The sequence below is a fragment of the Dermochelys coriacea genome, chromosome 7, assembly GCF_009764565.3.
Source record: "Dermochelys coriacea isolate rDerCor1 chromosome 7, rDerCor1.pri.v4, whole genome shotgun sequence".
Taxonomy (NCBI): domain Eukaryota; kingdom Metazoa; phylum Chordata; order Testudines; family Dermochelyidae; genus Dermochelys; species Dermochelys coriacea.
In genome coordinates, this window is record NC_050074.1 from 42,854,567 (window position 1) to 42,867,790 (window position 13,224).

The 13,224-nt window shown below is 38.9% G+C and overlaps 1 long non-coding RNA gene across 1 annotated transcript; it reads left to right on the top strand.

The window, feature by feature from the left end:
- Window positions 1–3,683: 3,683 nt before the first annotated feature.
- Window positions 3,684–12,971, top strand: LOC122461031. Its single transcript, XR_006282713.1, has 3 exons — window positions 3,684–3,809; window positions 12,098–12,205; window positions 12,700–12,971. It is a non-coding gene; the product is annotated as an uncharacterized LOC122461031 (long non-coding RNA).
- Window positions 12,972–13,224: the final 253 nt, after the last annotated feature.

Here is a 13,224-nt window from a genome sequence, read left to right on the forward strand (position 1 = left end):
AGGAGTACCGGTGGCACCTTAGAGACTAACAAATTTATTAGAGCATAAGCTTTCGTGAGCTACAGCTCACTTCATCGGAATGCATCCGATGAAGTGAGCTGTAGCTCACGAAAGCTTATGCTCTAATAAATTTGTTAGTCTCTAAGGTGCCACCGGTACTCCTTTTCTTTTTGCGAATACAGACTAACACGGCTGCTACTCTGAAACCTCTGATATTCTTGTTAACTGCTGGAATTAGCCTACCTTGCTTGTCACCATGAAAGGTTTTCCTCCTTTCCCCCCCCCCGCTGCTGGTGATGGCTTATCTTAAGTGATCACTCTCCTTACAGTGTGTATGATAAACCCATTGTTTCATGTTCTCTGTGTGTGTGTATATAAATCTCTCCTCTGTTTTTTCCACCAAATGCATCCGATGAAGTGAGCTGTAGCTCACAAAAGCTTATGCTCTAATAAATTTGTTAGTCTCTAAGGTGCCACCGGTACTCAGTTTCTAAATTGTAAGTTCTTTTATGAAATAGGAATTTAAATGGAAAACTATGGATAAATACTTGCTGAAAACTCTACATCCAATTGATGAACATTTATGGGGCACTGACATTAATTATTCTAGTTCACTGTTATTGTAGAATCTTCCTAATTCACACAACTGATAAATGCATTGTAAATTACCAAAGTTTACAAATTTAGTGAGCAAGCACAGTGGAAAAAGCAAATGTACATTGCCATTGCTGAGTTTTATACTTTGTAACATAATAGCAAAAATACTCAGTTCTTTGTAAAACTAATGAAATTAGAAAGTCTTCACTGCAATATTGGCTGTTAAGTGTTTGCAGAAAGGTGCAGATTATAAAATTCTGCTCTTAAGTGAAGTATGAATTAGAAAATTTCTACTGTATTTATTGCCATGTTTTATAGCACTATCAGAATACATGACACTTCAAACTAATTGGACATTGTCCCTGCCCCAAGAAGCTTAAAACCTAAAGACTTGATCCTGCAAAGGTGCTATGTATGCAATTTGCAGATTTCAAGGGAAGCTCTGTATACAGAGCATTTTACTCCTGCTGGAATTCTGTACCACTGTGCAATGCAGAATTTGTGCAGAATTAATGTTCCCTGCAGAATTTTATATTTTCCTGCAGAATTTGTGATTTCCCCCTAGCACTCCTGCCTGTGACTGGCATGGGTGGCTGGGGCTCCTATTGACAGCCCCAGCCACCTGGGGCTGTTAGCGGGAGCATGATTATATTGTGTTCAAGAAAAAATGCAGAATTTTGCAGCATTTTAAAATATTGTGTGAAGAATTTTCAATTTTTTGGCATAGAATTCCCCCAGGAGTAGCATTTGTGAGAGAGAGAGAGAGAGAGAGAGAGAGAGAGAGAGAGAGTGTGTGTGTTTAAAAAAAAAAAAAGGGTAGCACTGAGAAGTGACAAGAGTTTTAACTGAGAAGGTGGAGGGGAAACAAAAACAAGGAAAAGGAAAAAAACTGCTTATGGGAGAGCATTAATTATTGTAAGCCTGATTCTGATCTAATTTATACAAGATGTACTGATTCTGATCTAATTTACACAATAGTACACAATGTACTATTCTAGGTATTCTGAATTTACATTGGTTTAAAAGAGATCATAATATGGTCCTTCTTATCTTATTCATGTGCTGTTAAGGGTGTTTTATTTGCTTGTCTTTAATTTTTACAGTTGTATCAGGTGCAGGTGGAAGCAGGCAATGTAAGACAGGGTAGTGATGGGGAAGGTGACTGATGGGATTTCTGAGGGTACAAAGATTAAGTACACCCTTTGTGTGCTCCTTAGAAAATCTGGACAAGTATATAGTGGTGGTAAGAAAAAAACATCATTTTTTTTCACAACTGCCTGGCCCCTACTAGCTTTCCTAGTGTAAACTTGCCCATGTATAGAAACTTTTTTGCAGGATACCTTTCTGCAGCTAGCCCTTTAAATTTGTTTGAGACAAGCAGCTGCAGCTCCGAAGTGGTCATTTTATAAGGGGCTACTGCTTGCTTTACTTTCTTCTCTCCCAGCTGCCTTATCCTAGATTAATGGAGAAGTCTAACAGGTATAAATTAATATTTTAGGGGTGATTTTTCCTGATGTAGCTGTTGTTCAAAAGAAACATTTGCCCCACAGTACAGAGGCATGGCCTATTTGTGGCCAGAGTTTTCAAAAAGAGTACCTTCCTGTGTAAGAATTCCACCCATGACAATGCTGCCCAAGATCAAGGAGATGCAGTGGTTACTGGCTCCACAATTGCTGGTCACATAAGCTAGGTCAGTTTGAATAGTTCTTAGGCAGCAAGCTTTTCACAGAATGGTCACTTCAGGCTTTGACCTTGGTAAGTTGGTATATCTTGCTCTTTCTGGACAGCATCTGGACCTTTTTTAACTCCCCACCCCCCTTTTGTACTGCATTGTGACAAACAATTTAGCTAGCAAAAGTTTTGTCAAAGTTAGCTGGAAGAGTTGCATTCCTCTTTCAAGAGTGTTAAAATTAGAGGTAGGCCAGGCACAAATCAGGGCTGAATAGGGATTATAGACACCCCCTCACTTTTTCAGTGTCATCTCTACACTTGACACTTACCAGTGGTAATTTCCTTTAAGAAGATATGAGCCTTACCTGACAACCAAGTGAACTCATTGTGGAAAACAGTGTCAGCAAGAGTAGATGTGACTATAAATGCTTCTGAGTATAGTTGAAGCACACAGTGACATTGTGATAGTCGTTATTTAGCATCCTCTTGCTGGTTTAAGCAAACCGTCTTTGTTTTGTTGACTACAGTGAAGTCAATGGCCTGACCATCATTTGTAAATATTCAGTTTGGTAATATCATTTAATGCCAGTTTCTGTTAGAAATAACTCAGCTAATATGAGCACCATTCAGATTTCTCTCTTCAGTAGGACAGAAACAGAAAATAGTGCCATGCTTCTCATAACCAGCTTCAAGAAAGAACCAAGATAACTCCATGTAACATGAAACTAGGGCTGTTGGGAAAGTTTCATTAGGAGAATCCTTCCTTGGTATTGGGACCTGCAGCCAGATCAGCAACTATCATGGTCTGGGAATGAACAGCAACAGATCAAATGTAGCAATATGTTGATGATGGGGAAAGCAGAACTGTTTCCAGAGAGGAAACTGATAATGGGATTTGGAACTAATATTGCAGTGCAGAAGTAAAAAACTCACTGTGCCTTTATTTTGGATTGCAAATCCCAAGATTCACTCTGGTCCTATCACTATGCTTAACCCTTCAGGATCTCTTGGCCTGCCTGTTATATATTTGACTCTCTGTTGTGACACATTTTGTAGCTTTATCCTCAGACCATTTATAATTGTAGCCATTGACTCTTTTGAATATGTATGGGCATTTTCACTTCAAGTCATTAGTTTCAATGTGATCCGGGCGGGTAGTAACGAGACCTGGGCAAATATTTTCAAAATGTTTCACAGATTTTTTTTTATTATTATTATTTAAAAAGGAATTGGCTTCAGTCATGCTTGAATTTCTTATGTGTTCACTGCAGCAGACAGCCAAGGGGGAGTGAACAGTTGTGGAGACTGAATTAGACTCAGATGGCCTCACCAAATCAGATTTTAAGACCCTTTGGGAGAGAGGGTTGAACTATTGTGCTGTTGTCTTTCTGCTTCCTTGTAGGCCCGGTTGTCAGTTTATCAAACCAGTTTGCTCATCCCTAGATATGGTGGCCATAAAGCATGATATCTCATGATACGTAAATGGCAATACACTCAGTCTACACTGAAACCAGCATACAGCTCTGTGAAAGGAGAGACTGGTAAGGAGCCAATAAACTGTTCAGCATTTCTGGGCACTCTGATGGCCTGTTCTGGGAGCAGTTTTAGCAATTGTTTTAATAAATGGTACTTGCAACCTTCTATGAGACGTGAAGTTTGGAGAATTCATCCATTCCTGGCTTACTGTAGATAGCCTGTTACACTGTAACCATCACTGTAAAAGCCCAATTACAGGAGAGTATCTTTGCAATTGGAAGTGCCTGAAATGTTCATTTTCTAAAGCAAGAAGCTTTGCTGCTCCACAGAATGCAGCATGCCCTGGAAAGGAGCCTGCATATGTGTGATTTCCATGCATATATTTATTTCTTTTGTCCTTTCTGATGACTAGCACAATAGAGCTCATCAATATGCAACGTATTGCATCAGGTTTATTCCATTTGACACTCAGGTGTGCATGGAAATACAAAAACATAACAGTTATAGCTTAGAACCCAGCTGAATGAGTAATTGTCAAGCAACACAAGTATTTGAAAAGGTAGAAAGAAAAAGAATCAAAATGTTCTCCTTATAATGGGGAAATGCATTATTATTTGTGAACAATTTTCACTGTTGAGGGAAGATGTAAAATAAAATGGGTTATAGGAAATAAAACAGTGTTATTTATGTTAAATTGGAGGAAATGACATCAAAAAGTGATGAATGCCAGGAATTTATATATATACAATTGTTATACTCAAAATTGCATATTTACTATATACTTACCATAACCTCAATACTAAGAAACATTCAACATTTTTCCTACAATAGTTTTATGAGTTGAAGGAAGAGAGACTGCTGTGAAGACAACCTTCACTGGGTCTAGAAGTCGAGTTGTTAGAGTAGAGGATTAGCAACTGACTTTCTAGTGAAGGTTGCTTGAATAAATTAATAAAAATGGGATAATGCTACCCTGTGAGATGTAATTGTTGATTTTAATGTTTCTAAAAGTGGTTTGAGCTTCTTGGAACAAAAGCACTCTATAGGCCTCAAGTACATTATACAGAAAGGTGAATTATATATGGAGTTTTACATTACTCTGAACTCATACTTCAAAGCATGGATGGATCTGAGCTACTAAATGCAGGTCTGAATCTAAACCTTTCCAAAAATTGAAGGCATTCAGAACCAGAATTTTGGGTTATGCCTGCTGCTTCTGTTCAGCTTGAAACTAGTACAGATTTTGGACATCTCTTGTCTCATAGTTTTCCTTATTGTATTATGAACAAGTGATTTGGTAAAGTTTGATTAGTCTTTGCATAATTGCGTTTCTGTGTATCTGAGTGATATGATTCACTTACTATGGTTACTGTTCCTGCTCTAGGATCTGTTTAATTGTTCCACATTATTTTAACCAAGATATGGGACACTTCCAACTTTTCACATAGTTAAAATTAATAACAGGTTTCAGAGTAGCAGCCGTGTTAGTCTGTATCCACAAAAAGAAAAGGAGTACTTGTGGCACCTTAGAGACTAACAAATTTATTAGAGCATAAGCTTTCGTGAGCTACAGCTCACGAAATGCATCCGATGAAGTGAGCTGTAGCTCACGAAAGCTTATGCTCTAATAAATTTGTTAGTCTCTAAGGTGCCACAAGTACTCCTTTTCTTTTTTAAAATTAATTGACAGCTTGTGTATAAGTTATATTTGAAGAAATTAGGTTGTAATTAAGATAAATTATTAATAGTTTAATCTAATTCCTATGATTGCACAGGCTACAGAGAAGCTCAGGTAGCTTAAGCAGGGACTTTATGATAAAGGTAACTCAATAGATTGCCTTCAAATTAGCTATAGAGGAAAGGTGGCAACAATTCCATTGACTGTAATGACTCAGTGGTATAAGGAAGATGGGATGCCGGTATCAAAAAGCTCTCCTTGATAGATTAGTTGGCCCAGATGTCATGGGTCTTCAAAGACGTGGCTGCATGTTAGCTTGGGCATTGGTGCTTGAAAGGCATCCTGAAGGCACACAGAGCACTGGTCTCCTTAATAGCCCACTAAGCCAGTGCTAATTAAGGGCAGTGCAAAACAGCCATTAACCCACCTTAACTGGCTGGTGTGCTCTGGTGGTTTTGGTGGACTGGTGAATCTGCCCTTAAAAGTTAATTTTTGATTTGTACAAGGTTGATACTACATAGCTTCAAATCATAAGAAATATCCCATGGTAGCATTCTGTTCTGATTTCTTGTTTTATGCTCATGTATGACCTTTTAAAACCTAAAGCAATAACTTAGCAAAACAAAACAACAACAACAAAAACAACCTGTTAAGATGGAGTTAAAGTTTAGAATAACTTAAGGGAAAAGACATTTATGGGGATGTTTTAATTAACAGAAAACTAAGCATTGTAAACCCAGAACATTCAGAGTTAAAGTTACTAATACTTTAAGCCTTACTATCTATCCCTTTCTTAATGATTCCCAACATTCAGTTCGCTTTTTTGACTGCCGCTGCACATTGAGTGGATATTTTCAGAGAACCATCCTCAATGACTCCAAGATCTCTTCCTTGAGTGTTAACAGCTAATTTAGACCCCCTCATTTTATATGTATAGTTGTGATTATGTTTTCCAATATGCATTACTTTGCATTTATCAACATTGAATTTCATCTGCCATTTTATTGCCCAGTCACCCAGTTTCATGATCTAGCTCTTCGCAGTCTGTTTTGGATTTAACTATCTTGAGCAGTTTTGTATCATCTGCAAATTTTGCCACCTCACTGTTTACCCATTTTTCCAGATCATTTATGAATATGTTGAATTCATTTATGAATATGTTGAAAGTAATGATCTGAGTACCAATCCCTCAGGGGTACCACTATTTATCTCTCTCCACTTTGAAAATTGAATTTATTCCTACCCTTTGCTTCCCATCTTTTAACCAGTTACTGATCCATGAGAGGACTTCCCTCTTATCCCATGATGGCTTACTTTTCAAAAGTCAATTTAAATTAAATAAAAAATTTAAAAAAAATTATATTTGTTTTAGAAATCTAAAACTGTTATGCATTTTGGTATAATTTGCATTATCCTTATGTTAAATTTGCATTATCCTAACAAAACATTTAATTTATTCATATCTCTTTTATATGTTGCAGGTCAAAGTGAAAATGAAAAGACCAAAAACAATGCAACAATTTTTCCACTCAAAGGCCTAAAAACCATCCGAGGAGAAGAATACATGAAGAACCAAGAATATATCAACATGTCATCTGAAAGTTCAAGTGATATATCTACATCTGACTAGCCCGAAGCACAAATACAGCTACCTACTGAAGAACAGTGTCTCCAAAACCTAAAGGCAGTTCCTGATTGTTTGTTGGTCAAAGAGTTCCCATTTATTGAAGTTACAAAAGATGGCTACTGGTGCATCTCTTGTAAAAAAGCTTACGAAGAAGGAAAGCTTTCCGATGCTATAATTTGTAAAAGTGGCGGAGCTTGGTTTGTCAGACCGACCAGCAAAGCCAGTGCTGACAAACTACATGAAAAGGCTGCAAACACCACACCTCTGGAGTGCATCAACATGCAGAAAGCCTTATAAGCCCATTTCAAAGCCAATTTTAGAAGTATTTAATGAGGCTGTTAAAAATGCTGCAGACGCAATACAGTTCATGCGAACAAACATGACTGTGGCATCATACTTTCTATTTAAGCAAGAGATACCACACACTACAAACTGGAGGCCAATGTTAAGTGCATTGTCACTTGTTCATCCTGAAGTTGAACACTGGTTCCAAACAAGACTGGCAAATGCTCACTATCTTTCTGCAAGAAACATAACTGACTGGCTAGAAGCAGACAGTGCAACAGTGAAAGACCCAACAGTTGAAAAAGTGAAGAACTCTCTCACCACTTCAAAAAAAAATTGCAGACATGGCTGATGAATACACCAATGCAAACAGGCATCAAGTATTAAGTCATTGTGTACGTTATCTTGATGTCAGTAGTAGGCCAGTAGATGCATTTCTAAATGTTCAAGTTATAGAAGACACATTGGCTGCATCTGTGACAACCCACATCTTAGAAGAAATAAATGCTTGTCAGTTGGACTCCAATCAAATGGCTGCTTGTGCATTTGATGGAGCTGCAAACTTCTCTGGACGACATGGTGGAGTACAAACTTTTCTCAGAGAAAAGCGTAACCCTAATCTCTCCTATACGCCCTGCAGAGGCCATCTACTCCAACTAGCGCTAGTACAAACTGCATACTTTTCAAAAGACATTTTAAAAACTATACGTTTAATGTTTTCATTTATATTCTTTTCTTTTTTTTTAGCAAGAGTCCAAAAAGACTGAATATCTTGGAAAATATAGAAGATACACTGGGACTGAAGTTCAAATTAGTCCAACCTGGGAAAACCCACTGGCTTTCTCATGAGCGATCCTTGGCTGTTGTCTTAAAAAACACACCAGCTGTTATTACTGGCTTTGGAAAGTATCTACCAACATGGGATGGATCTAAGTAGTGAGGTTGGTGGATTACTTTTGCTACCATGTTCAGAGAAGACTATTGTCATTCTCTCTCATAAGTCTACTGTTGAAACCACTTGGATCATTAAACAATGCCATCCAGGCATCTGCTACAACAATAGTAGATCTTTGTCCAGCAATAGAAGCTACATTTGGATCAGAGAGCTATCCATTGAAAAAGTACTGGAAGAAGCAAAGACTTCAGTCCAGAAGTTGACTAATGAAGGCATTTATATTGAATCCTTAACTGAAGAGGACAAGAAGTGTTTAAGACAACTGAAAAAGTACACAGACTTGATTCTTCCAAACCTACAACAGCAACTTCTAGATTCTACTCAACCTCTACATAGCTTTTACAGATGCCTGTCCTATAAAACACTGACAGTTGAGTGGAGTGAGGCACTACCAGCAATGGGGCTGCCATGTGCTCAGGACAGAATAAAGAATTTGAACACAGAGTGGAATATCATACGACAAATGAATGAATGTAAATTCGAACACCCCACCCCAATTTCAATTCCTGGGAAAAACTATGGTTAAAAGTACTCTCTACAGAGGGAAGGCAGTTTATTGGGGACTTGTTCATGGAAGGAGGCTAAGGGGAGGCTGAAGGAGCTAGCTCTATCTAGGCTGCCATGGATACGCCTACATAGCCTGAAGAAGTTAGCCTCTCAGCCCAGATCAACAGACTCACTTTATCAGTGACAGGTTTCAGAGTAGCAGCCATGTTAGAGAACATGAAACAGTGGGTGTTACCATACACACTGTAATGAGAGTGATCACTTAAGGTGACAGGTTTCAGAGTAGCAGCCATGTTAGTCTGTATTCGCAAAAAGAAAAGGAGTACTTGTGGCACCTTAGAGACTAACAAATTTATTTGATCATACGGTTTCGTGAGCTACAGCTCACGTCATCGGATCCACTGAATGCATCCGATGAAGTGAGCTGTAGCTCACAAAAGCTTATGCTCAAATAAATTTGTTAGTCTCTAAGGTGCCACAAGTACTCCTTTTCTTTTATCAGAGTGGTAGCTCATTTTGTGGGGCTTGTGCCAGTACTCTAAAAACAGCTTTGCAGACTGCACTTGGAAATTGTAGCTTGGGCTCCAAAGCCCATTACGATCCTTAGGATATAGAGCCCAGGATCTGTTGATCTGGGCTGGGAATGGTAGGGATTTAGGTGGATAGACATACATGTTAGACTAATTTTGTATTTTAAAACTCTTATCTAACTGTTTTGTTCCAATTGTTAAAATTAAGCAATGCATTGGTTCTAAGAAGTCTGTCTGGTCACTGTGTATGCCACTGGTCACAGGCTCCGAAAGGGAAGAAGTGCAGGTACCAAACCCAGTTGGACTTTCTAGGTAAGCATAGTTGTTCTAAGAGTTGGAGAATTGTGGAATTCCACTCTAGAAGAGATAAAGACACAAGGTCTGAAACTTAAGTGAGTGAACCAGAGACCAGAAAGGGGACAGAGGAACATCTAACTCTGCAACTGTGACAATTTCCCTTTGGATTTAATATCTTACAGATCTTTGTTTTGTATGAGTCCCATCCTGCATTCCTTGCATACCCAAAGACTCCCATTGTGTTCAAAACTCACAGTGCTGTGTGAAATACTAGATTGTGCAGCTGTCTAGTATATGAACAAAATACACAGTACAAAGAATTGTATTGTGTGCAAAGGCAAGAGGTCAACACACATTCATAAAACCCATCACAAACATTTTAATATACGCTGGCGTTCCTTGACTTCACAGGACTACCAATTTTGCCACTTCTTTGAGCAGTAGCAAATTTGGGGGCTGTACTGCCGGTCATCTATGCTTTGACAATTAATTGATCTTCAGCAGTGTAACCCCATTGACTTCATGGAGTAACTTCTGAGTTACACTGATGTAAATGAAATTTGAATTGGACTCAGTTTCCTTCATTGACCAGGTTTCCTTCCATATCTAACTTATTGCTACTTAGTCATAAAACTGTAAACACAAATATCTGAATTATCATAAGAGTTTATAGTAAAAATTGTGTTTAAGTGGTGTATATTTAAACCTGTTAATAGGTAGTGAGTAATTTTTACTACTTCCTGCCAATAAAGAGGGCTGTAAACTCTCATTAGTGAATGTGTTTATCTACTCAAGGACGTGGTTTCTTAACAGGGCTTTCCAGCTCAGTCTTTTATGTTATTGCGATCCCTCCCTTTCCTTTCTCACTGAATGCATCCGGTGAAGTGAGCTGTAGCTCACGAAAGCTTAGGCTCAAATAAATTTCTTAGTCTCTAAGGTGCCACAAGTCCTCCTTTTCTTTTTGAGGATACAGACTAACACGGTTGCTACTCTGAAACCTTTCTCTGACACTCCTTAAGTTATTTTGTTCCCAGTTTCCACCACCTGATGAGACTGTTTCTGGCTAATACTACCATCCTGTGCATCTAGATGCATAGGTGCTAGAATTAAGGGTGCTGGGGATGCTGCCGCACCCCCTGGCTTGAAGAGGTTTCCATTACATACAGGGTTTACAGTTTGGCTCTCAGCACCCGCCCCCATAAAAATTGTTCCATCACCCCTGTCTAGATGTCATCAGCGAAACTGAATAACTGTAGTAGAGGGTATATTGTCTGACGACTGCATTAAAAGAGAGAAATGTTCTGCAATGCAGTAATATAAAGACTATTATTGTAAGGCATTGGAGTTGGGGGAACAGACAGAGCCGAGCAGCAGAAGGGACAAATCTCTTCAAGAAGAAACAAAATCAAGAAAGACAGAAGCTGGGGAAAGTACGTCTCAAAGGGAGTTCATAGCTGAAAATCCAGTAACCGCAAAGAACACAACACGCTAATTAAATATATCACAAAGGAAGTGTGTGTGTGATTCCCAAAACAAGTATGGAGAGTTCCATCCCAAGCTCATAACAAAAGCACTGGAAAATGACTGTGTGGCATAGTCCTGGCTGAGCTTCCCCTCTTGGACATTCACTGTGTTTGGGCCCACATACTGGATCCATGTTAAAGCTGTTGCAAGCTTCCCTGGGTGTGAGCAGGCTCCAGCCACGGTTTTTGCCTCTGACCTCTTGGGCACACTTCCTGGCCCTAGCCACTGAGCTATGGATTATTCCAGTGTGTACCTTTCTCAATCTTTCCTCTTAAAGCTGTTCCATTTTTCAATTAATAATTAAAGAGCTGTTGGAGCAGGGACTTGAACTTGGTCTTGCACACCCCTGTCTAACCCTTCTTTCCTTTGCTTCTGCCAAAATCTTGAAAGTCTCAATGAAAATATTGGGGTTGACATGAAACAAATTTGTTTCAACAGTACCAAAACATTTCAACTTTTTCAGTTCAGTCAAAGCTTTTGGTGATCTCTCCACACATTTGTGAATAGTTTTGGTCAACCCAGAACTGCATTTTTCAGCAAATAAACTATTCATCCAAAAAGTTTCACCTAGCTCTAATCTCAACAGGAGAGAGCGATGGGAAATTTTATTTTTTATTTTTATTTTTTAAACACAAGTCAGCGCATGAGACTTGATTCATTTTTGGAGTCTGGGAGCCAACTTTGGATCCAAATGAAAATATTAACATGGCTACAGGCCACCTTCCATTTAACTCCGAGAGACACAACTAGTACTCTGGATCTGTATATGGACTCCAGGCCTTCCCCATTGCAGTCATAAACTGATAAATGGATTACTCTTTATATGTAAAAAGAAAAGGAGTACTTGTGGCACCTTAGAGACTAACAAATTTATTTGAGCATAAGCTTTCGTGAGCTACAGCTCACTTCATCGATGTTCCCATCTATATAATCATTCATTTTGGTTCCAGAGATGCTGAGCACCCACAATTTGAACTGAAGTTAATGGGAGCTGCTAGATGCCCTGTGCCTCTGAAAGTCAGGACCCTTGTGAGAGACTACAGCAGATTCCACAAAAGGTAGATATGTTATTGGAATAGCTGTATTTTGTGATTGGAAATTCACTATTTAAAAAGTAAGCTACAAAGTGATTAACCAGGAAGTGGAAGGTTTAATGTAAACATCTATCTCTCCACTGCCTACTGTGACTTGTAACACAGGCAGGGATGGCTGTACCAATTTTGCCGCACCAGGCAGTCACCGCCAAATTGCCGCTGTGCTGGGGCAGAAGAGCGGCACAGCTGCCGCCAAATTGCCGCTGTGGGACATGGACTGCCGCCCCATTCTCAGTACTTGGAAAGCTGGTGCCTGGAGCCGGACCTGAACACAGGTGTCTGACATGTGTGGATTTACATGTCTTTTTAGTTTAGTGTACATACATGGTGACTAACCACGGATGCTTTAGCCTTGACTTTGCATTTCTTAACTTTCCTCAAATCAAAACTTCACAACCCCAGTGTTACTTTAAAAAGGGAGAGTTCAATTTAGTACATTACTATTTTTTCCTACACAGGATTCCTTGTACAGGACTTTAGTAGGACCATATAAGCCCTGTACTTCAAATCACTCACTTCAATTTTTGTTTTAGTGAACATTGCTGGCTATGGACACTGAACACTGAAAGAAAGACTTTTCCTTTTCTGTTAAATGACAACAAAATTTTGTATGGTTGTAACATTAAAATTGATGGAGGTAGCAATCAGTGTCTGAGAGTACTTCAAGCATTATTAAATTCCCCTTTTCACTTGGATTGATCCAAGTATGAAGCAATAGCTCTCCCTCTTATATCTGTGTATTTGCTTTTAAAGAATTAAAACTTTTAGAAATTGGCTGCTAGTCATTTGTCACTAACTCAGCATACACATTTTCTATTGTTGCTCCTTTTAGCACTGTAGAGCCCAAGAAGCTGTGGGGAATACAGCTGGATTCCATTCTGATTTATGCATAATCTAGTTCCAATCTAATTTCTCCTCTTGGATGCACTTGTGCAATCCCATTGAAGTCAATAGGGTTAACACAGATGTAGTTGAGGGCAAAA